At 39.6% G+C, this 23783-nt stretch overlaps 1 long non-coding RNA gene across 3 annotated transcripts in view; it reads left to right on the top strand.

The window, feature by feature from the left end:
* The window catches only part of LOC140599665 (uncharacterized), a 28250-nt gene extending 10353 nt beyond the window's left edge, over positions 1 to 17897 (top strand). Inside the window, exons 4-6 of one of the 3 annotated variants that reach the window (XR_012002572.1) lie at positions 9403 to 9559; positions 12283 to 12440; positions 15342 to 17897. This is a non-coding gene — a long non-coding RNA (uncharacterized lncRNA). Of the gene's footprint in view, positions 1 to 9402; positions 9560 to 12012; positions 12441 to 15341 lie in introns of all 3 variants that reach the window. The other 2 variants (XR_012002570.1, XR_012002571.1) reach the window with 2 other exon arrangements.
* Positions 17898 to 23783: the final 5886 nt, after the last annotated feature.

Here is a 23783-nt window from a genome sequence, read left to right as displayed (position 1 = left end):
GTGTTCAGTTCTTGCAGCCTTTCAAGGAAGTGCAAGGAGAGCAAGAGGAGATAGGCTTTGGGCCAAGACTGCTTGGAGAAAAGCAGAGTAAGAATATAATCATGAACCAGCAGGCTTCTGACTGTAGCCAGCCATCTCAGACTGCTCAAAGTCAGCCTAAACAGCATTTACAAAGACGAAGTATGGATCAATACAACCAGATTCTGTGTTATGACTGCTTTGGAAAATGAAAGTGCTGGGTTCATCGAGAAAATGTATAATCTCAGCGATTAGAATGGAAATATCGATGAGAAAAAAGAGGTGCTGAGGACTTCTAAAACTTCAGCTTTAACTCCTCAAACCCTCCGTATGCGTCCCCTTCATTCATCCTCAGATCAACACAATGAGGGCTGCCCCCACTGTAAAATAGTCCAGCTCAAGTAAATCTGGAGATACGGGTACCATTTTGCAATACATTAGAGGGAAAAAGTGCCACCATAAGCTAAAGAAAATGAAAAACAGGAAATATTTCCAAAACATGTAACATAGGGTTTATATTCAAGATATATAAAGAATTTCTACAAATCATTTTGCAAATGATGACTATCATAATAAAAAGTGCAAAGAAAACAGCTTATAAGAATACAAACAAGTATATGGAAAAGTGGTTTAATTTTGATTGTAATCAAAGTAATGAAAATTAAAATAGAAGACCATATTTAGCCTATCAAATTGCCATAGATTTTTTATGTATGTATACTAAACTTTATTTTCTTCCAATTTTTTGAGGTGTAATTTACATACATCACTGTATAAGCATCATGGTTTGACTTATGTATATTATAAAATCATTACCACGGTAATCATTTATATCTGTCATCTCAATAAAAAGAAAAAGAAAATGAAGAAAAAGATTAGCAATATAAATAGAAGAATAAGGAAAAAGAGCACTCTGAGATTGAATTACAGCTAGGAGTATTGGTACAATTTTGTTTAGGGTATTTAATAACATGCAGCAAAATCCTAAAGAAATAATCTACTCATGAGAATTGTCCTAAAGAAATAGAGAGGCTCCCAAAGATCTTTGTATAACAATATTCAGTGAAGAAAATTGAAAACACCCTGGACTTCCAGTAATAGCAACCTGGACTTCCAATAATAAAATAAATGATTAAGTAAATGTTGGCATGCCCATATGATAGAATATATGTAGCCATTAGAAATTGTTTTCCAGGGGGTGCTTGGGTGGCTCAGTTGCTTAAGCATCTGATTCTTGATTTTGGCTCAGATCATGACCTCAGGGTCTTGAGATCAAGGTCTACAAAGAAGTAGACAAATGCATAAAGATGCAAAGGCAACAGCAGATAAGGAGGCCGAGAGTCTCAAAGCATGATTTCAGCATGAGAGAGACCCTGGTTTGCCTCCAGCCAGCATTTGAAGAGAGGACAGTGCTTAACGGCTTGTCCACAGTAATGCAAATATGCCACCTGAAGACATCACATGTGAGAATTTAAAGCACTATCAGGGGCTAGTTCAGGACGTTTAGGCCAATGGGGCCTCTCAAACCAATTGTTTAAGTTTAGATGGACTCTTGCTTAGACATTTTATAACCAAGTGATAGCAAAAATCACTTTGTAACTAGAGTGAACTCTCTACCCTACCTTACTCTGTAGTTGTGGGTGGACCACACAGCCACAATCACTGCCATTAACCATAAAAGGAGAAAGCTGAATTACTCAGATGCTTAAGTGGGGTGTCAGATGGTCTATGAACATATGAAATTATGAGCAGAATCATATGCATTTTTAAGGGAGAAGATTTTTCAGATTCTCAATCCATGAATCCAAAGTGATTATGGCCCCTTAAGTAGTGTAATCTTTAAATTCCATTCAACATTAATATTCTACGATTCTCCATTAATGCATATTTTGGTTAGCACTTTTATTTAATGGTATTGGAGAACTAATGATTGGAGAATTCTATTTTATACCACATTCTGTTTATTCACACTTCAAATTGGTGAATATTATTATGTCTTCCAACTGTAATATTGGATTGTGAAGTGAATACTATTATTTCCTCTCTCATTTACCTGGAGCTTTGCTACAGGAGAAGTTTGTTTATGTACTCAGAGCTACAACATGCTAAAAGCTTATTAAAATAGTTAACCAATTATATTTCACATCAATGATGGATAATTTGCAATTATGTGAAATTGGACACAATTTGCTAATTTAGCTAATCTATTTGAACTAAAATAATAAATATTAAAAGTAATATATGTTAAGAGCAATTTTATGTAGTATCATTTCTATATAATCCTGGTGTTAACTGTAATATAATATTTTTAAAGAATAGGTTAGAAAAAAGTTGGGAGAAGTCAAAAACTGTAATTGCAAGACCTTAAGCCCATCAATATATAGTTAACTTTAATGAATTCAGATTTTTTCATTTCCTGCTTGACATCAATAATGCAAAATACCTATTCACACTGGTCTACCTGACATTACCTACTCTTTCAAGAGACCACACTGGAAGTGACTTATGATGATGCAGGCGCATGGCATCTTGTTGCCCTACAAGCCAATTTGCAGGTGTATTGGGAAATTCTCTCCTAGAACAAACACAGGCAGTGTCTTTGCCAGGGGTGCTGAATCAACATGCCAGAGCACAGTTCTCTTTCCCGACCAGCCAAACTGGGCATACAGAGCCAGCCTTGCTCTCTGCAAAGCTGTCTCATCACATGACAGATACCATATCCACTAAACAAAACAGCCTGGCTGCACAAACTGTGGAGAGCAGTTTGTTTTTATTTTCAAAATAGTTAACTTTGTATTGTCAGACTATCTTTAAAGATACATAGTACAGGCTTCCTACATGGAGCCTGCTTCTCCCTCTGCCTGTGTCTCTGCCTCTCTCTCTCTCTCTCTCTCTCTGTGTGTCTCTCATGAATAAATAAATAAAATCTTTTTTCAAAAAAAATATGGATGCCTGGGTAGCTCAGTGGTTGAGCGTCTGCCCTCGGCTCAGGTCATGATCCCAGCGTCCCGGGATCCAGTCCCGCATCGGGCTCCCTGCATGGAGCCTGCTTCTCCCTCTGCCTGTGTCTCTGCCTCTCTCCCTGTGTGTTTCTCATGAATAAATAAATACAATCTTTAAAAAAGAGAGAGACATAATAAAATATTTACAGATAAAATGGTATGACACCTGTCATTCGGGCATTGATGAAACAATTTTGGCCATGTGTTAATTAAATTTAAAAAGAAAGGGAAAAAAAAAGAGCAGAGCTATAAGCATATATTGCTGTTACATGAAATAAAGATATAGATTACATTTTTTACCAAAATGCAGTATCCATTATATTATTATTATTATTTAAAGATTTTATTTATATATTCATGAGACACAGAAAGAGAGGCGGAGGCATAAGAAGAGGGAGAAGCAGGCTCCTTGTGGGAAGATCCAGGAAAGACTCCATTCCAGGACCCCGGGATCACAACCTGAGCCGAAGGCAGTTGCTCAACTGCTGAGCCACCCAGGTGTCTCCATTATATTTATATTATTTTCTATACTGTTTCGTTTGCCTGAAATATTTAATATTTTTAAAACTTTTCTTCCTATTTTGATTGTAAATATCTTAGTATGTTTTCCTTTTTCAGTACTGCAGTCAGTAAGATATAAGCATCTAGAAAGAATTCATTGTGTTTTTTTGTATTTTATATATTTTTTTTAATTTTTATTTATTTATGATAGTCACACAGGGAGAGAGAGAGAGAGGCAGAGACACAGGCAGAGGGAGAAGCAGGCTCCATGCACCGGAAGCCCGATGTGGGATTCGATCCCGGGTCTCCAGGATCGCGCCCTGGGCCAAAGGCAGGCGCCAAACCGCTGCGCCACCCAGGGATCCCCCATTGTGTTTTTTTGAATGAACCTTCAGCTTAATCAATAAATGTAGTGACTTGTTTGAGAGCATAGAGAAAATACAAATTATTCCTTTGGAGCCCTCATTCCAGTGTCATTACTTTTTAGGAGTCACATTTTTCTTTGCAACTTTGCTAGGTTAAAAAAAAAATGATGTAGCATCACCATAGAATCTGCCTAAACACTAACACAGGGGATCCCTGGGTGGCTCAGTGGTTTAGCACTGCCTTCAGCCCAGGGCGTGATCCTGGAGACCCGGGATCCAGTCTCACATCAAGCTCCCTGCATAGAGCCTGCTTCTCCCTCTGCCTGTGTTTCTGCCTCTCTCTCTCTTTTTGTGTCTCTCATGAATAAATAAATAAAATCTTAAAAAAAAAAAAACACTAACACAAACTTAATACTGATATAGTTGAGTTTGCTCATTCAAACTGAGGGTAGACTTAAACTAATTAAATATAAAGTAAACTAAACCATATATTTCCAGAGAACAACATTTGCAGATTTTTAAAATCTAGAATATAATGAATACTAATAAATATATGACTAAGAAAAGGATGTCCAATGCTCCCTTTCTGGCATTCCTGTGCTGGCCTATAAATCATCACCATCTATTTGGAACAGAAACCTAGGTATATTATTTTGACTCTTAGGATGCATGGGTTAGCATTAATTTAAAATAACTCTCCTCTAGGGGCACCTGGGTGGCTCAGTCATAAAGCTTAAGCTTCTGCCTCTGGCTCCTTGCTTGGTGAGAAGTCGGCTTCTCCCTCTCCCTTTGCCCCTCCCTCTGGTACTCTCCTGCATGCTCTCTCTCTCTCTCTCTCTCAAATAAATAAATAAAATATTTAATAAATTTTTTAAAAAAAATAACCCTCCTCTCACTCACTCTGACCTAGATACAATAGCCTTTGTATTATTCTTGAATATCCAAGTACATTTCATTTTATGGTTCCTTCTGTTTAGAAATCTCTCTCCTAAAAAAAAAAAGAGAGAGAGAAAGAAAGAAGAAAGAAGAAAGAAAGAAAGAAAGAAAGAAAGAAAGAAAGAAAGAAAGAAAGAAAGAAAAGAAATCTCCTAAGATGTTTGCATAAACAACTTCCCGCTCTTTCTTGTAATCTTTTCTAGACCTCTATAACCACCCTTATTAAATTGGATCCCCACTACCACTCTGCTTAACTCTCTACCTGTCTCCTATCTCCTCCTATCCCTTCCCTAAGCATTTATCACTACCTGGTATATGTTTGTTTGTTTCTGTGTTTGTTATCTCTTTCTCATGCAAGACTATAATTTCATGAGGACAGGGATTTATTTTTTTTACCACCTAGGCTGTGACACACGCTAGGTCACAATTCTTACTATTTGTTGAATCAATGAATGGACAAAACGTTGAGAATGAACATATGATTAAGGAGACTAACTTCTAGCTAGAACAATGAACTTCAGTCATATCTTCAGCAACCTCCTAGGAACTTTCATGGAATTGAGTTACACCTATTTTTCATTTTCCACGTGCATTATAGAGAGTTAATTCTTTCAATTCCTCTATGAAATATATGTGAATACTCCATTTTGCAGATGGGAAAACTAAAGCAGGAAAAAACTAAATCCCTAAAGATCAATGCATGAGTCAATATTAGAGCTAGATAGATTTAGAGAATTTTGGATAGTCTTTTTTTAAAAGATTTATTTATTTGAGAAAGAGAGAGATCACAAGGGAGAAGCAGACTCCCTGCTGAGCAGGGAGCCCCGTGCAGGACTGGATTCCAGGGTCCTGAGATTACAATCTGAGCTGAAGGCAGATGCCCAACCTACCGAGCCACCCAGGCGCCCCAGGTATTTAGTCTTGAACAACTGACTCCCAAAGTCATTTAACTACAGATTGTGTGTTATAATTCATTTAAAAGCATTTACTATTCCCGAATTTGAAAGTCTCTCAGGTAAGAAACTGATTTGTTGTGACAGTACATGACTCAGTTACTGTAAATGTTCTTTCAAGAACTTGTTCCTTAATCCATATCCAGTAATTCACAAAGAAAGTTGCTGCCTTAGCAGAAATACATGATTTGTAAGTATTTTACCAATTCATTTCATTATTCTTGTCTCCCATTTAATTTTAAATGAATTCTATGACTCCAAATCTATTGGAAACATGAGGGAAACCTTTTATGTAGTATCTGTAAAAAATTTTCTCAAGTCTAATTTTACTTTCGATTCTTCAAATGTTGCTACAGATGATTTGACCCCAAAATTCAGTATGTCAGAAGGATCACACAACTTTTTTACTGAGAAGTCCCTTTTTCTTTAAAGTTTTTATTTATTTATTTGAGAAAGAGAAAGAGCATGCATGAGCAGGGGGAGGGGCAGGGGGAGAGACAGAAGCAGGCTCCCCACTGATCAGGGACCCCACCATGGGCCTCCATCCCAGGACCCCAGGATCATGACCTGAGCTACAGGCAGATGCTTAACTGACTGAGCCATCCAGGCACCCCCAAGAAGTCCCTTTTTAAATAGGGACAGTGGTTCCCAAATTTGATTGCATTTTGAAATCACCTGAAATATTTATAAATACTGATACCTGGATTCTGAAGTATAGCCAAGATAGAGACTTTTGAGGGTTTCCTGACATGATCCAAGAATGAAATCCAGGAAAGAAGCAAAGCTAGAGGACTGTGGATATAAAGATTTCTAGATTTCTCTGTAATTCCAGATCTTTTAAAGTATTAGTATGTTTAGTATCTTATTATATTCTTCACCCTGAGGCTATTTCTTGGAAGAATCTGGTTTTACTACCTAACATTTTTTTTTTTTTAAAGAGTGAACATGACCGGGAGGGGCAGAGAGAGAGGAAGAGTATTTCAAGCAGACTCCATGCTGAGCATAGAGCCCCACTCAGGGCTCAATCACATGACCCCGAGATCATGACCTGAGCTGAAACCAAGAGTTGGTTCCTTAACTGACTCCGCAACCCAGGTGACCCAACTATCTATGATTTAAGTTAAATTGGGCTAAAATGAAAAGGATGTCAAGATGGATCCCAACAACTGGAATAAAGTGTATGAAACTCCTGAAAATGTAGCAAGGTATACAAATGTGAGATATAATTACTGTTCATCTAAATGCTGACACACTACATGAGCCATCCAGGACCAAAGGCCATTTGTATGTTATAAAGTGCCTTCAAAATAATTCTTAGCAATAAACAAATTCACTTAAAGTGTGTCCACATTTATTTGGGAGACATTATACCTTCATCATCAATTCCTCTCATTTGCAAGGATAGTAAATTTAGTTTTTCATGCCTGCCTGAAAATTCTACCAATTCTAATACCTACAGCTTAAAGGAAAATAGAACCCTTCTGTCACCCACTAGTTTACATTAGCCAATTCAGATCCCACACAACAGAACCATTAGGCAGAGTCAGATCCGTATATGGTTTTCATTTGTTTTCTACCAATTTTTCACACTTGGAACTTCTTTGGTTTGCTTGCTTAGCTGTGAATGATAACAACGGTGACATAGACAAATAGCAACAAATGAGGAAAGAATTACTGAAAAAGAAATGCCTTTTTAAAAATCAGCAAGAGAGGTGCCTGGGCAGGTCAGTGGGTTAAGCAATCAACTCTTGGTCTCAGCTCAGATCTTGATGTTAGGGCCATGAGCTCAAGCCCCATGTTGGGCTCCAGGCTGAGTGTGGAGTCTACCAAAAAAAAAAAAAGGCATAAAAATCAGTACAAAAAAAACTCATGAACTCAGCTATGTTAGAGCAAGAATTAGAAACCTTGCCTCCATCTGTGGCTCATCATTGGTATCCTGTTGGGTGCTCCCAGAACCCTGTCCCCCTGAGTCCCTCCCTCTCTTCATAGGCTGTGGGGCTTGGGTTTTCTGTCACTGGATTACTTAAGCAAGCTCTTTGAAAGAATTGTTTTTTCCTACTTTGCTCCAGGCTGTTGGGCTTGCATTTGGTGAAGTTTCTCTGAAGCAGTGAGGCTGGTGTTATCACTTCAGCACTCCTATTTAAACACTCTCTTAATTCCTCCTGTTTAGTCTGGCTCATTGGGTGTTGCCCATGAAAAGTTTGGCTTTTGTAATCACAATTAGAGCAGGCTGGTGTGACTAATCAGTCAGTTCACTGTGTCTCTATCTTCTGTGAAGTGAGTCAGTTTCAACATTAGCTCTGTGCTCACATGTCACTCCCTACTCTAACGTTCAAGCCTATATTTGTTCCAGACTCTGAATATTACAAAAAAAAAGGGCCGTTTGTTTTCATTCTTAAAGCATGTTCTATACTCCCTCTTGGGAGTAGAACTAACTCCACAGGAATTTGGAGAAATTCCCAGAGTGCTAGCTCACTATACAGAATTTCCAGGGCAGGGAAATTTTCCTCATTTTGGGAAATTGTACTGATAATGCAACATTCAGGTCAACACACACATAATGAATGTTTATAACATGCAAAGCACTTTTCATACATCGTTGTTTTAAAATACGGTTACTGTTAGAGCAGCTCTAGAAAAATTACATTTTGCAGAAAAAATTATAGACAGTAGAATTTCCATATATCCCACACCCAGTCTTCCCTTTTATTAGCATCTTACATTAGTATGATATATTTGTTACAATTAATGTAATAATGTATCAGTGATTCATCAACTGATACATTATTATTAACTAACAGTCATGCTTTATTCATATTATCTTAGTTTTTTCCTAATGCCCTTTTGCTGTTCCAAGATCCCATCCCAAATACAACTTTACATTTAATTATCATATCTTCTCAGGCTCTTCTTGACTGTGACAGATTCTCAGACTTTTTTTTGTTTAACGAACTGGACAGTTTTGAGGAGTACTGCTCAGGTGTTTTGCAGAACATCCCTTAATTGTGATTTGTCGAATATTTTTCTCATAAGACTGGGGTTAAATATTTTTAAGAGGAAGACCACAGAAGTAGAATGCCATTTTCATCACATAAGGTCAAGGGCATATATTATCAACATGACTTATCACTGTTGATGCTAACTTTGCTCACCTGGCTGAGGTAGTATTTGTCAGATTTCTCTGCCATACGTTTACAGTAACCTTGTCTTCATTTTCCCCCTTTTCATCCTGTGCCCTTTGGAAGGAAGTCACTATGCACAGCTTATACTTAAAGAGTAGAAAATTATGGTCCATCTCTGAGGGCAGAGTATCTGTATAAATTATTTGAACTTCCTATTAATTCAGTCATTTATTTATATCAGTATGGATTCAAGGATTTTTAAAATAATACTTTGAGTTATAATCCCCCAAATCCTTCTTTATTTATTTTCTTGTTCAAAATTTTCCAGCTTGGCTATGGGGAGAGAGCTCTTTTACTTGGTTCCTTGTCCCTTTAACATGCTCCTTCATTGTGTGTGTGTGTGTGTGTGTGTGTGTGTGTGTGTGTGTGTGTGTGTTTTAAGCACTTCCTTAATAACTGCGTTTACAAGATGTCTCAGGTTCATCTTGTATGTTTCATATCCCAGGCCTAGAACCAGCTATTTTTCTGAGGAACCCTAGTCCTTTTATTGGAGAATGGTATTAGAAATCAGGATCTGGATGATAGACATGCTCATTGTTATTGAAGTCTCTTTGCTTCTCAGCTGAAAGAGAAAAGGACTATCTGTGCATATATTAAATCAGGTATTTGCATATATGCATGAATATTTCTGTATGTAACTATTTGTATCTATATTCAGCTAAATGTGAGTTCATAGAGATGTCTCCAACTTCAATCCATTACCACTTGCATCATTCTAATCTCCTCCTTTTGTCCTAACAGTGAGATACTGGACTCCTACCATCCACCATCCATTTATTCTATTGTTCAGTTTCAGTGTTCCTGTATAGCAGTACCCAAATTGCTGTTAACATGTGCCCCTGTGGGAGGTAACTTTATCAACTAGTTTTCCAGGGAGTCTGGAAGACATTTTTCTGGATGGCCATGGGCCTGGTATCATACAACAATTCTGTTACTAAAGAAGAAGGGGAGAATCGATAAGGGAACACAATTGGGATGCCTGGGTGGCTCAGTGATGGAGCGTCTGCTTCGGCTCAGGTTGTGATCCCGGGGGGCTGGAATCAAGTCCTGCATCGGGCTCCCTGCTTCTCCTGCTTCTCCCTCTGCCTATGTCTCTGCCTCTCATTGTGTGTCTCTCATGAATAAATAAAATCTTTTTAAAAAATAAGGGAACACAGTTAATGGTCTCCACCATAGAATGCATTGAAGTGACAGGTCACAAAAGAGAAAAATACAGTGGCCTTGTTTTCAATTTTAGCTGAGTTTCTATGGGAAAGTCAGTTGTTTCCTTCCTCAGACTGCAACCTTTCTACATGATGCTCATGTCCTTCTGTTGCCACAGCACCAGCTCCATCTTCTTTGGGCTTCCACAGCCATCAGCCATCACTCACAGAAGTAAGGGGACCAATTCTATTGAGCACGTTGTAAACTGAGCTGTGAGAGAGCACAGCAGGGCAGTGAGGTGGTGAGGATGGATAAACGGAAGTATCCACTGGTTGTTGGGCAGTGAAGGTAGCAGAGATTGCAAGTGGGTGCTGACTGATCCAAGACATTAATATGATAAGGAGGAAGAAACGTGGATGATGGGACGGCTTTTCCAAATGACCATCAGTGAGGCCCCCCTGACAACTTTGACTAATCTGTGCCCCTTCATTGATCTGTTATCAAATCAGTTGCCAATGTGCTATTTTTATCCAGTGAGAGTCTACAATTCTAAAAACAAACTCTTCCATACCCACCTTCCAAACCTGACCTGCTAGCTGGGGACCATTATGCCAATATATGGGAAAGAATAAGCAACTCTACACAGGGAAATCTAAAGTTTTTCCTATCACATGAGAAGATTCTGGAAAAAAGAAAATGACACGGTAGGAAAGGGAGCTTTGAAGATTTGCTCATCTAGGTTCAAATCCTAGCTCTGCCACTGGAGAGCTGTGCAACCCAAATCATTTGCTGCCATTTATATTAAAGTGTTATTAAAATACTAAATTATTAAATATAAATTGGTAAGGTAATATCAAAATGGTATGTTTTGTTAGTATTTAAAATATGTGACAAAACCTGGAGAATTTATAGCACAAAGAGAGAACCTTAGTGTATGCGAATTTACAAATCCTTTAGGAAGCTGAGGGATCCAGGATGGAATGCAGAATGTGACAGAAATGTCTGTATCACACTTACATGAAACAACCTCACGCCCTGGGTGGGAGGTGAGGGGAAAAAGTGTTAACCTAAGTAACTTTGGAAATGTGTGGAGTGTGTCAGACTACAGGCAAAAGAAAGTCTACATTCACACTGTGCTCTGGTTGGAACTGGAATGTGAAACCTTCTATAAGCATCCTAAAAATGAGGGGAGGGCATGCTCTTCTCACTTTTGTTCTTTCCTACTGGGTAGGATAGGACTCCTTACCGGGTTAGGACACCCATCTTGGACATGAGATGAAAGACAAGGGTTGAGGATGATGATGACAAGAAGATAGAAGTAGCTTGTCTTTTTCTTATGATTATAGAGCTGAAATTAGAATGAAAAAGAAATTTCCACCTTGTTTAACTCACTCTTAATTTGAATTTCCTATCACAGATAGCTCTAATCCCAACTAATGAAGATTTTACTCCATACCTCTTCCTCCCTGCCTTTTAGCCCTTCACCACTTCCTGGATCCCTCAAAAAAAAAAAAAAAAAAAGGAGAATGCGTGGCTTTTCATGATATAAGCCCCTCGTAAGACGTTCTGTGGGATCCTTGAGCACCTAATTCCAGCCCATGAAAGGGACGCATAAAGTAGACTCTTGCTCACAAAAAGATTGGATCCTTGCATGCAATGATAATAACTGATTGGAGCATACTATGTATTAACTCAACATCCTCACAAAAGGGTTATTTCAATGGCCAAAGAGTAGACCTTTGGCTTTTGTTTCGTTTGTATCAAAAGTCCATACTTACTGAATTTGGGGAAGTGTCAAGAAGCGTAACCTTTCAAAATGTAAAGGTTGGGTGGTCGTAGTCTATGACCTCTCTCTCTCTCTCTCTCTCTCCTCCCTCCTGGACTTTGATGTTCTACTGGACTTGGGAATTAGAAGTCTGTTCAAAGAACGATGGAGCAGAAAAGGAAGATGCCAGTTCACAGTTGCTATGTGTCCATTTCAAAATGGTTACCTAGCAACAGCTGGAGCCAGGGGCTACAAGGAGTCATACCAGTGGCCTGGAGTGGAAAAGCTTACTGAGCTACAGACTTGCTCTACTAACCGTCTCGTCTGCGTGGTTTTTAAAATAAGAATCAGCTTTTGGGGTTATGTGGGCTGAGGCACAACTGATTGTTTTATTTGTCCTCTCTCATCTTCTGACAGGGTGAAGGGCTTGCTGTGTTTACAGAAAACCTCTCGTGGTGTGAAAAACATCTGACAGCTTTTGAAGCCAAAACAGAATCCCTTTTAAAGTTCCTAGATGCCAGTGATAGCACCTCTGTGAATATACAGCTTTGGGGGGAAAAAAAGTCCACTTTTAAGTAAGAAAATTAAATTTCCTTAAACACACAGGAAAAAGTTTGAAGAGTTTAAATCAGTATTAAATTGAAAACCTTTTACTAAAGTTATCATTCTAAGACCCCTCTAACCGAGCCTCCCAAGTTTGCATCTGTTTATGTTCAGTTCCAGGAAACCAAGACAAATACCTATAAAAAGAGAAATGCAGGATGTATTACAGGGGTTGTGGTATTTGGTATTTATATTCTATCATTAAGCTGTACCTTTATTTCCTTTGCGTACAGCCCCTTGCCTTGCTTATGCCTACTTTCTTTCTGTATTTCAAAATCGCAAAAAATTTCATCTATATGATTACTTTGTAAACTCTTTGGGGGCTCTAACCTCTCAAGAGGAAAACCTCTCAATAGAGTTTAAATATTCATCACACATTCTGTTTGGGTTAGAAATGAAATTTCTATTAAAAATGAAATTGGGGGGGATCCCTCAGTGGTTCAGCGGTTTAGTGCCTGCCTTTGGCCCAGGGTGCAATCCTGGGGTCCCGGGATCGAGTCCCACATCGGGCTCCTGGCATGGAGCCTGCTTCTCCCTCTGCCTGTGTCTCTGCCTCTCTCTCTCTCTCTCTCCCTCTATGTCTATCATAAATAAATAAATAAATAATAAATCTTATAAAAAAAATTAAAAAATAAAATAAATTTTAAAAATAAAAAAATAAAAATGAAATTGGGGGTGCCTGGGTGACTCAGCTGGTTAAGCGTCCGACTTTTGGTTTTGGCTCAGGTTGTGATCTCAGGGTGGCAGGATCAAGCCCCACATTGGGCTCCCAGCTCAGCGTGGAATTCTGTTTAAGATTCTTACCGCTCCTTCTCCCTCTGCTCCTCCTCCTTTCATATGCACTTGTACGCATGCTCTCTGTCTTTCTTAAATAAATAAATAAATAAATAAATAAATAAATAAATAAATAAAATCAAAAAATAAGTCACAGGGATTCAAATAGATATTTATATTCCAATGTTCATAGCAGCTTTATTCACAATAACCAAAAAGTGGAACAACTCAAGTGTCCATTAACAGACGATGGAGAAATAAAATATGGCAGATATAAAAAATAGAATAGTATCCAGCCTTAAAAAGGGATGAGATTCTGATGCATGCTCCCACGTGGAAAAACCTTGAAGGTGTTGTGCTAAGTGAAATAAGTCAAACACAAAATAACAAATATTATATGATTTACCTATATGAGATGCCTAGAATAGTCAAATTTGTAAAAACAGAAAGTAGAATGGAGGTTTCTAAGAGTCAGGGGAGTGCAGAATGAGGAATTATTATTCAGGGGGTACAGAGTTCCAGTTTTGAAAGATGAAAATGTTCTGGAGCAGGATAGTGGTAATGGTTGCACAACATTGTAAATGTGGTTAATGCTGATCAACAGTAAAGCTGAAAAGGGTTAAAGAGTAATTTCAGTTATTCAGTATTTCAGTAATTTCAGTACCACAATAAAAAAATTAAATGTATCGGGCTGAATATTAACAATGCTCTGATTTTTTTCCTTGTGCTTCAGTGTCCTAATGGGACATAATTACAGGAGGAGAAAAATCTGCTCTGGGTATTGTGTAATGTGCATCCATGTACAGAAGAATAAACCATATTATCAAAAAGAGCAAAATCTTGCCCTGATTTTTGCGAGAAATTCTAATATCAGTTGAATCGAATTCTTTTTGTTGTTGTTGTTGTTGAGTGAAAGAATGACTGTTTTGAGAGAAGAAGGGGCTGACAATATGTATTCTAACAAATATCCATTGTGTTTTTTTCTTGTTGGCCTTTTTCCTTCTATGGCCAGACATTTCTTAAATTTGTCTATCGTGAAGAACTAAATAAAATACATTTAAAAGCCAGCAAGTCTTGAAATTATATTTCATTATTGTTTCCAGGCATAACTTTTGTAAACCATATATGGCTTTTATGAGTAAGCCTATTCAGCAGTGTAAGTCCAATACTGGATTTTGCTTGTTTTCCCATCTGTGCCCTAAACTGAGACCAGCGGTAACTGCTATATAGAGATACTGCTATTTTAATTATAGTATCATGAGTTAATCATGATTGATCCCAAATGAAGACCAAATTAGACTTTGAGGCTCTTCTAAGTCACAAACTTACAATGTGTATTTTTAAAAACATTTTTTTATTTATTTGAGAGAGTGCATGAGCCGGGTGGGGGTAGTGCAGAGGGAGAGGGAGAAGCAGACTCCCTGCTGAGCAGAGAGCCCAATGTGAGGCTTGGCCTCAGGGCCCCAGAATCATGACCTGAGCCGAAGGCAGATGCTTACCTGACTGAGCCACCCAGGTGCCCCAAAATGTGTATTTTTTATAAATAAGTCTCATTTCATTTAAAAGCATGAGTTTTGTTTTTTGTTATACATTTTCTTAATTTTTCCTTGTTGCAGAAGCAAAGTGTATCTGTTATAGAAAATCAGGAAACACATGTAGGCCTAATAAATCCTAGGGGGCCGTATAGTCCAATGGCTACACGGGATTCTTCAAAGAAGCATGGCAGGCTAGCGTGTCACCTCTGACAGTGCTATGCTGACTCTGTTCTATTTGCTACATCCCATTTCTTTTTCTTTTTCTTTTTCTTTTTCTTTTTCTTTTTCTTTTTCTTTTTTAAGATTTTATTTATTTTACAGAGAGAGAGAGCACAAGCAGGGGGGGAGCCTCAGGCAGAGGCAAAGGGAGAAGCAGACTTCCTGCAAAGCAGGGAGCCCAATGCAAGGCTCGATCCCAGATCATGACCTGAGCCAAAAGCAGATGCTTAGCCAATTGAGCCACCCAGGCGCCCCTGCTACACCCCATTTCTGACAGATGCATCCCCCAACCTTCTCTGTGCTCCTTTAATCTCTTAGAGTCCATCCTTGTACTGTGTTATCTAGGTTTCCAGCCTACTGGGTGTGTTGAGCCAATGGAAGGACTAGCAGCCCCACCTCTCTAGAGTCCCAAAGAAGTAACTACTTCCCAGAAGAAATATGGTGTCTTTTGGGAGGTTCTTCCAAAAGCAGATTTCGAAACAAGGACTTGAATGCAAGTAGTCTATTTGGGAGGTGATCCCAAGAAACAGTGGCATGGAAGTGACAAGAAGAAACATGGAAGAGAAGAAAACAAACAAAAAGATGTATTATCAAACGAGTCACCCTCATGGACCGTTGAGCTTTAATCTGTTGGGAGAGATCTTAGCAACAGTATAGCATGTGCACCTGAGAGCTGTCTGCTTGAGGGGTGGGGAGTTAGAGTCTTTATCAACAATTCCCTTCGGGTCATTGACAGAAGACTGGTCCAGGGAGAATACACATGAAGATGCCAGGGCTGCTTCATGACCCTTCTACTGAGTCATGAAGACTAAAGAAAAGCAAAGAAAGGTAAAGAGTCCAAAAGCTGCACAGTGATGTTCCCAAGGAGTTGCTGGAAAAATGGTCTTAGTGGAGTGACAGGGTTTGAAGCCAGAATGCTTCAGAGAAAGAAGAGAAGATAATATGTATGAACAATTCTCTCAAAAAGCTTGATTCTGAAGAGGAGGAGAAAAAGAAGGCTTTCACCCAAAGGTTATGGGGTTAGAGCAATGCTTTTCAAACTGGGATGGTTGAAAGTGTTCTCTATCCCTAATACCTGAGAGTATTAACAAACACACATTGTGCTCACTGGATGCCCATGAAAATGGTTTCAGGATTTCAGTTCCTCTGGTTATATTTGTGTTTACAATCAACAATCAAGTTGCAGCCAGGCAGAAATCGTTTAAAGCTATGTTTTGAACTGGGATACCTTGGATGGCTTAGTGGTTGAGCATCTGCCTTTGGCTCACATCATGATCCCAGGGTCCCAGAATCGAGTCCCGCATCAGACTCCCCACAGGGATCCTGCTTCTCCCTCTTCCTGTGTCTCTGCCTCTCTGTATGTGTCTCTTGCGAATAAATAAATAAAAATCTTTAAAAAATAAAAAAGATACATTTTGAATAGAAATTGTTCACGCTCTGTGAGAGAAGGGATGATATCCTTGAGAATGAATATGGTTTCTGTGTTGACAAAGAGAATCAGCATCCTGGCTTATGCTCTGCTTGTTCCAGCTTTGGAGATATTTGAATCAGAATGAACATTTCCAATGGAGAATGCTCATGTTCCAGAAAAGACATTGAGACCCAAAGAGAACAAAGAGGAACATAGGGAACAAAATATTTGGGATGAGATATTTGTCCTATTAAAAAGAAGCATAAACTGAAAGCTTAGCACATATATCTAACAAATCACCCTGGCTGCTAAAGGACATCTCTTTTAAAGGCAGCTCTGAAGACTTCCAAACACGAAGGACTTGTGGCCTTAACTTTCAGAGAGAAATTCCTTTAGTGGGTAGATAAGTAAATGCCTCAAGCAAGACTGAGTCAGGATAGGCCCCCATCTGGCCATAACAGTGTTAAATAGAGGGGATATGGGGCACCTGGGTGGCTCTGTTGGTTAAGTGTCTCACTCTTGATCTCAGCTTAGGTCTTAATCTCACAGTTGTGAGTTCAAGCCCTGGCATGGGGCTCCATGCTGGGTGTGGAGGTTGTTTAAAAAAAAAGAAAGAAAGAAAAAGGAGGAATAGTAGGCAGGCAGGCTGTGAAAGCTACTTGTTTAGCCACCCCAGAGAACCCTCCTGTCTGTATGGGAATGCAGAACATAAATAGGATTTGTATATATCTGCAAAAAGCAAAGACACCCTATCTCATAGGTAATCTCAGATTTTGATGTTTAATAAGGAAGCTAAAGAACATAGCTTCAGGGGATCCCTGGGTGGCTCAGCAGTTTAGCACCTGCCTTCAGCCTAGGACGTGATCCTGGAGTCCCAGGATCGAGTCCCACATCCGGCTCCCTGCGTGGAGGCTGCATCTGCCTCTGTCTCTCTCTTTCTGTGTGTCTCTCATGAATGAATAAATAAAATCTTTTTAAAAAATAGTTTCAATAATTAGGGTAAATAATCCTAGAAGTATTCAGTGTTTAAAAGAGTTTTACAAACACACACACACACATCCGTAGAAAAAAATACTTTGAACAGAGCAACTATTTGCAACTTGTTATGGTCTTTCCAATCTTGATCTATGTATGTACAGTTTTCAAACAGCTGTGGTCAATGTGTTGAATATTTCATGAGTGACCTCAGACAAACCACATCAGTTTCATTTGTCTGTTTTCTTATCAGCAAATGGAGAGAATTTCCTCCATTTCACAGGGTTATTGTGAAGAATAAATGAGGTAACATAGCATAAACACAATTTACAAACTCTGAAGTGTAAAATTGTGAGGTATAATACATGTGATTGCTCCTTCTATTCCTTTCTATGTATCAGTTTGAATGGTCACATATTATTCTAACTGAATTACTGTCATAGTTTATTTAACCGTTGTCCAGTTGTTTCTCATTCTTGCTTCTTGGCCATCATAAATAAAGTTGATTATAAACATCTCTGCATGATTAGCATTTTTCCCTTCTGAAATATTTCCTTAGGATGAATTCCTGGAAGTGGAATAACTGGGTCCAAATAGTTGGAACATTCTTCTTTAGATGATGTACATCTTCTGAGTCCAGGAAAAAAACCTTCAAATCCAAAAATCAAGTTAATTATGATGCACCACAATTCAGATGCATTAAGAAAGTAAATCTAATCCTGGCGGTGATAACAACTCAGCACATATAGAACCACATCAGCATAATTTTCAAATAATTAAGTTTCCTCTGATTCTGGAATACATCTTCCAGTAGCTACCAATCCTTTTTGGAATGGGGCAGGATAGAGCATGAAATGCAAGGACCGTGACCCGGTAACCTTCTTGTCCAGTGTTAGCAGCCTCTGTTTACAAGTTACCTCATTTTTTAGAGGATATATTTCTTCCCATCTAGGCCTCAGCCACTGTTTTTTTTTTTTTTTCAGTTGATTTTGATTCAGAGCAAAGTAATTTTGGTAAAGGATGATTTGCTACACAGATTTTAGGTTAAAGTTGGGGAGATGAATTCTGTGCTGCACGTATATAAAATATGAAAATATATTCTTCATGATCTGTTCCAATTTTCTGGAAATATTATCTTAATATTTATAAAGTATATGCAGATTCCTAGACTCCTGAATATAAATGCTTTTTCTATCTATTATCTAATGCCATTTTTGGAAGCTTAAATGCTCAGATTGGCAAGAGTTCTCTCTGCCTAAAGATTTCTTTTTGAGTTGAAATTCTGCTTTCCTCTGGGCCATTTCTTAGGGATGGCTGCAAGAATCAAAGAAGAGTTGTCTGAGACACTAATATGGCTCAGTAAAAACTTTCCTTATGAGATGTTTCAGGGGAATACTTACATCATTACTTAAGGGCCCAATGTGATTGATCATTAAATGATTAGCTCTATAGCGCTCATTTTCTTTCTCCACATACGTCTTTTTTAAAGAGACTAGAGAGGGATTTAAGAAGAGGCATAGTAAAAAAAAAAAAAAAAAAAAAAAAGGGTCATAGTAGGAGGGTAGTGGCTAAGAGTTAGATATGATGGATGGTTTCGGCTTTGCCACTAACTAGCTATATGACCAGATCTAAGCTACTTAAGCTGTTTGAGCTTTAGTTTCTTCAACAACAAAGTTGAATCCAACAAACATTCTATGATTTCGTATGAAGCAAAGGCCTTTCCCCCTGACACAGTCAACTTTTGGGGGCCAAATAACTAAGAAAAGTCTTCGTGTCATGTTACTGCGAGTGCTGTGCATTTGTGCAGGTCTGGGTGTTGATGGAGGGGTGGGTGAGAAGAGAGATTTCCACTTCTCCATGTATCAGCAGTTGAAAAACAGGTTGCAAAAAACACTGTGCTCTCCTGTGTTTGGGCAAACAGGAATCAGGCCACCCTGACCTCATGGTCCCACAGAGACTGCCAGGAAGCCTGCAAAGTCTGTCCAGCGCTGCTGAGACAGCATGTTTGGCATAGCTGAGGGGAAGCTGGAAGGAGGAGAGCAGAGAAGTAATGGTGTAAAGAGGCGAGGGTGTGGCCTGTACCAGGGGCCAAGTCAACGCTGCTGCCTTATTGGCATGATTAGCGCTTTCAGAAATCCCCTGGTGAACCAGTAGAATTATCTAGGGAGGGGAAAAACCTCCTTTAACTTATGCAAACTTCACTTCAGGTTCATTAATACTTTATTTATTTTTTTTAAGATTTTATTTATCTACTCATGAGAGACACAGAGAGAGAGAGACAGAGACACAGGCAGAGGGAGAAGCAGGCTCCCTTCAGGGAGCTCAATGCGGAACTCCATCCCAGGACCCCAGGATCGCGACCTGAGCGAAAAGGCAGATGCTCATCCACTGAGCCATCCAGGCATCCCTGCCTAGAAGGTTCTTACCCTGTTTGTTGGTGTAGTAAATGCATACACCTGCCATCCTTCAAGACTCAGCAAAAATATCTCTTCCAGGCATTGTGCTGCTTCCTCCTCAGGGCTGCCTCAGTGCCCAAGAAAATAGTATACACACAGGACACTGTGAGTTTCTTGGGGCCATGCATTTTATTTGGGTTTTTATATGTTGAGCACAGGATCAGGCAAATGGGTGCTTAATAAATGCTGAATGCATATTTAGACCTGTGTTTCAAATAACCCTATCTTCAATTCCTGTTTAGAACAAGGTGGGAGGGAGGGTTTTAAATGCCCCAAAAAATTTTGTAAACTGACAGGGGGAATTGATATTAAACCATGTTTGGAAAATGGGACCAGATGACACAGAATCCTTTTGGGTTTCAAAAATCTTACCTAAGAGGAAATTCCCTCAACACCCCACCGAACACCCCGTCCCATGAATTGCTCTTGTCCTTTCTATCAACCATGAATCCATTTAGGTTAACAAGTTACTTTTTAAAATCTTTATTACTTGCTAGGAAGGTTAAGTGCAATTTACTCAAATAAAAATCCTCTTCCAGAAAGCTATGTATCGGGGACAGTGAGCAGTGAAGAAGCACACTTCGAATGGGAAAGCTCTTTCCTGGCACTGGAGTCACAGCTCCAATGCTAATTAGTGCTCCTGAGCTGCAAACCACTCTTGGCCCAAATTCCTGGCCCATGCAAAGCCAATCTCCATAGTGTAAAGAGCCTGGGCATCGTTGCCAGACAAGGCTAGTTTTAAACTCTGGCTGTGTCACATGCTGGCTCTATGATTTGGGGTAAATTGTCTAATTACCAGAGCTTCTATTTTCTCACCCGTAAAATGGTGATAACAGCAGTAGAGTCCTCATAAACTCGTAAGAGGATTCAATGAAATGTTGTGGCTAAAGTTGTCAGAGAGCAGGTGCACAGAAGTAGTAACTATTATATTTGTGCATGCCTCCAGGGATCCATGCACTTTCCGGAAGTGGGTGTGGATAGGTGGGTTATTGGGTCTTGTTGCCAACTGAGACGGTGTGGACTGGGAGGTGGTTTTGCTCATGGGGACAGGAGGCCTGGGGGATACTCAGTCAGGCATGGAACAAGATGGAATGCTGGGGTGTGATCTGCTAGGGCTGCCATGTTCCAAGAGCTCCAGGACAACCAGGACCCATAGCCTCCCCAAAGAGGTGCTGGCTGATAGATTCGGGGATCTACTCCCTCTTCTTGTTGATGAGGAAAATCTTTTCCATTCCTGGCTCTCCAACAAGGGAAAGCCATAGCATTTTATAGAGCTGTAAAACACACAGAAGCTTTTATTTCTGACACAAAATAAAATACCAGAATCGGTTTTGCATCCGTAAATAATCTTTCTCCCTTTTCAGAAGTGAAGCCCATGAAAGATTATCTCTCAAATTTTCTTAAAGTGGGAAATTCTGAGCAGCTACCCCTGAGCTCCACCTCAGACATGTTGAGTTAGGATCTCTGAAATGGGGGGAATCTCGGTGGCTCAGTGGTTGAGCATCTGCCTTTGGCTAAGGTCTTGATCCTGGGGTTCTGGGATCAAGTCCCACATCAATCTCCCTGTGGGGCCTGATAAGAAGCAGAGGCTTCTCTCTCTGCCTGTGTCTCTGCCTCTCTCTCTGTCTCTCATGAATAAGTAAATAAAATCTTAAAAAAACAAAAACAATCTCTGAAATGGACCTGGAGAATCGATGGTAAATCAAGGCCTCCAGGCAATTCTGATGCACCTGAACCCTTGTTTCTTCCAGAGCAGTCTCTGGGCAGCAGTATCAGCATCACTTGGGAGCTTATAAGAAATGCGGAACTTCAGGCCCTACCTACCCCAGACCTACTGAATCTGCATCTTTAAAAAATCGTGCTAAAATTCCCATAGCACAAAATTTACCATCTGAACCATTTTGTTTTTTGTTTTTTGGGTCGTTTTTGTTTTTTACTATTTTAATCTTTTTTAAGTGTGCCTTTCAGTTGGTTAAGTGCCTTCATGATGTTAATGCAACTCATCTCCAAAACTCTTTTCCTCTTGCAAAACTAAAACTCTATACCTATTAAAACAACATCCCTATTTCCCTCTGGCAACCACCCAGAATTTGCATTTTAACAGCATCCCCAGGTGACTCATATGCTTATTAAAGTCTGGGAAGCACTGCCCTAAATATGACAACCACAGGTAATAAAATCAGGAGCTACAAGTGAGTTTACTGAAGCAATCACGCCACCTACTTGGGTGAGGCGATGGAAACCGGCCAGCAGAGCAGTGACAAATCCCTCTAGACAATTCTGGTGCGTGCTCAGGTTTAAGGATCACCGCTCTAGAGCAGTGATAGGCACCCCTGTCTACGTACCAGAATTATCTGAGAACTTAAAACACACACACACACACATACACACAACTGAGACCCCTCCCAAATCGACTAACTCTAGTCCTTAGAGGCAGGGCCCAGGCATCTGTATTCTCAAAATCTCCCAGCGATTCTGATAACTTTGTTTCAGAATCACTGATCTGGAGAGATGAAAGAGGTTAATAGGATAAAGAGGAACACAGTGTGTGGCTATTAGAGGGGAATAATGGCTTCAGGGAAGGCATCATGACTGCTATTCCATTTTATATCATCCCAGTTATCCAGATATTAGTGATTACTCTGGGGATCTTAAAACAAAACAAAACAGCAAAGCTGTGTTTGTGAAAGAAATAGCTACCTTATTAGAAACTCTAACCTTTATTTTTTTTTTTTTGCTCTAACACTTTAGATGCAAAAATCCCCCCCCCCAAAAAAATCCCTACCACCTCCTCTCCCATTCCTTGTCACTACTTCCTATCATAGTGCCTGTTTATTTTCTTTTATTCATGAGAGACAGAGAGAGAAAGATTGAGGCAGAGACACAGGCAGAGGGAGAAGCAGGCTCCTTGGGGGCAGCCTGATGTGGGACTCAATCCCAGATCTCCAGGATCACACCCAGGGCCGAAGGCAGGCTCTAAACCACTGAGCCACCCAGGGATCCCCTGCCCTGTTTATTTTCTTAATAGCATTTGCCACAATTAGCAATTATCATGCTTATTGTCTGCCTCCTCTCACTAAAGCAACAGCTCCATCTGTGCAAGAGCCAGGTATATATAACTCTTGCTATCAGAGAGGCCCCTGAAAAAAACAAATAAATAAAAAATTAAAAATTAAAAAAATTTAAAAAAGAGAGGCCCCTGATAAATACTTGAGCTAATGAAACACATACCAATCAACCCTGTTATGCCATTGCATCATTTCCCAAATCTGTGGCCCCAGACCAACTGAACTTCCATGACATAGAAAGAAGGGAGCAGTCTTCTGACTGTGAAAGAGACCACTGAACTGTCAGGATTGAGAGGATCATGGTGGTGGGGGTAGGGGAAGGTCTGCATGGAGCAGTCAAGGTCAGCAGGGTGAGTTTTCCCAGGTGGTAGAGGCCAACACAGGTAGCAGTGCAGACTGATTCTAGGTGAGATTAGAATTCTTAGATGGGTAGTAGGGACTTAGAGCTAGTGAAATCTGAATATATAAATGTGACCTCCTCCAGAACCTCCCAGCTTGTGAGGCTTGAATAACAAGGCTTGAATGCAACCCTTCATGGAGAATTCTGTACTGAAATGAGCATAGATTTTGGAACAGACCTGCATTCAAATTCTGCTCCTTCTTCTTTGAAAGAGCAACAGAAAATTACTTATCTGTACTTCAATTTCTTCATCTGAAAATGGGATAGCAAGATCTATCCTACAGTATATGTAAAGCACCCAGTAAAGTGCCTGACCCAGAGCAGCAACTCAATAAATGTTAACTCCCCAATCTGCAATCTGCATTTCCTTACCCATTCTCTTTTATCCTTTAGTTACACCTTACTGCCCATCACTAGAACCACAGGCAGGGACTTCTAGTTCTCTATGCCAGAGATTGGGGCAAAAATCACATATTG

The sequence above is a fragment of the Vulpes vulpes genome, chromosome 7 (assembly GCF_048418805.1).
Source record: "Vulpes vulpes isolate BD-2025 chromosome 7, VulVul3, whole genome shotgun sequence".
Lineage (NCBI taxonomy): Eukaryota > Metazoa > Chordata > Mammalia > Carnivora > Canidae > Vulpes > Vulpes vulpes.
Note: the sequence above shows the minus strand (reverse complement) of the source record. Positions and strands in the feature narration are given on the sequence as shown.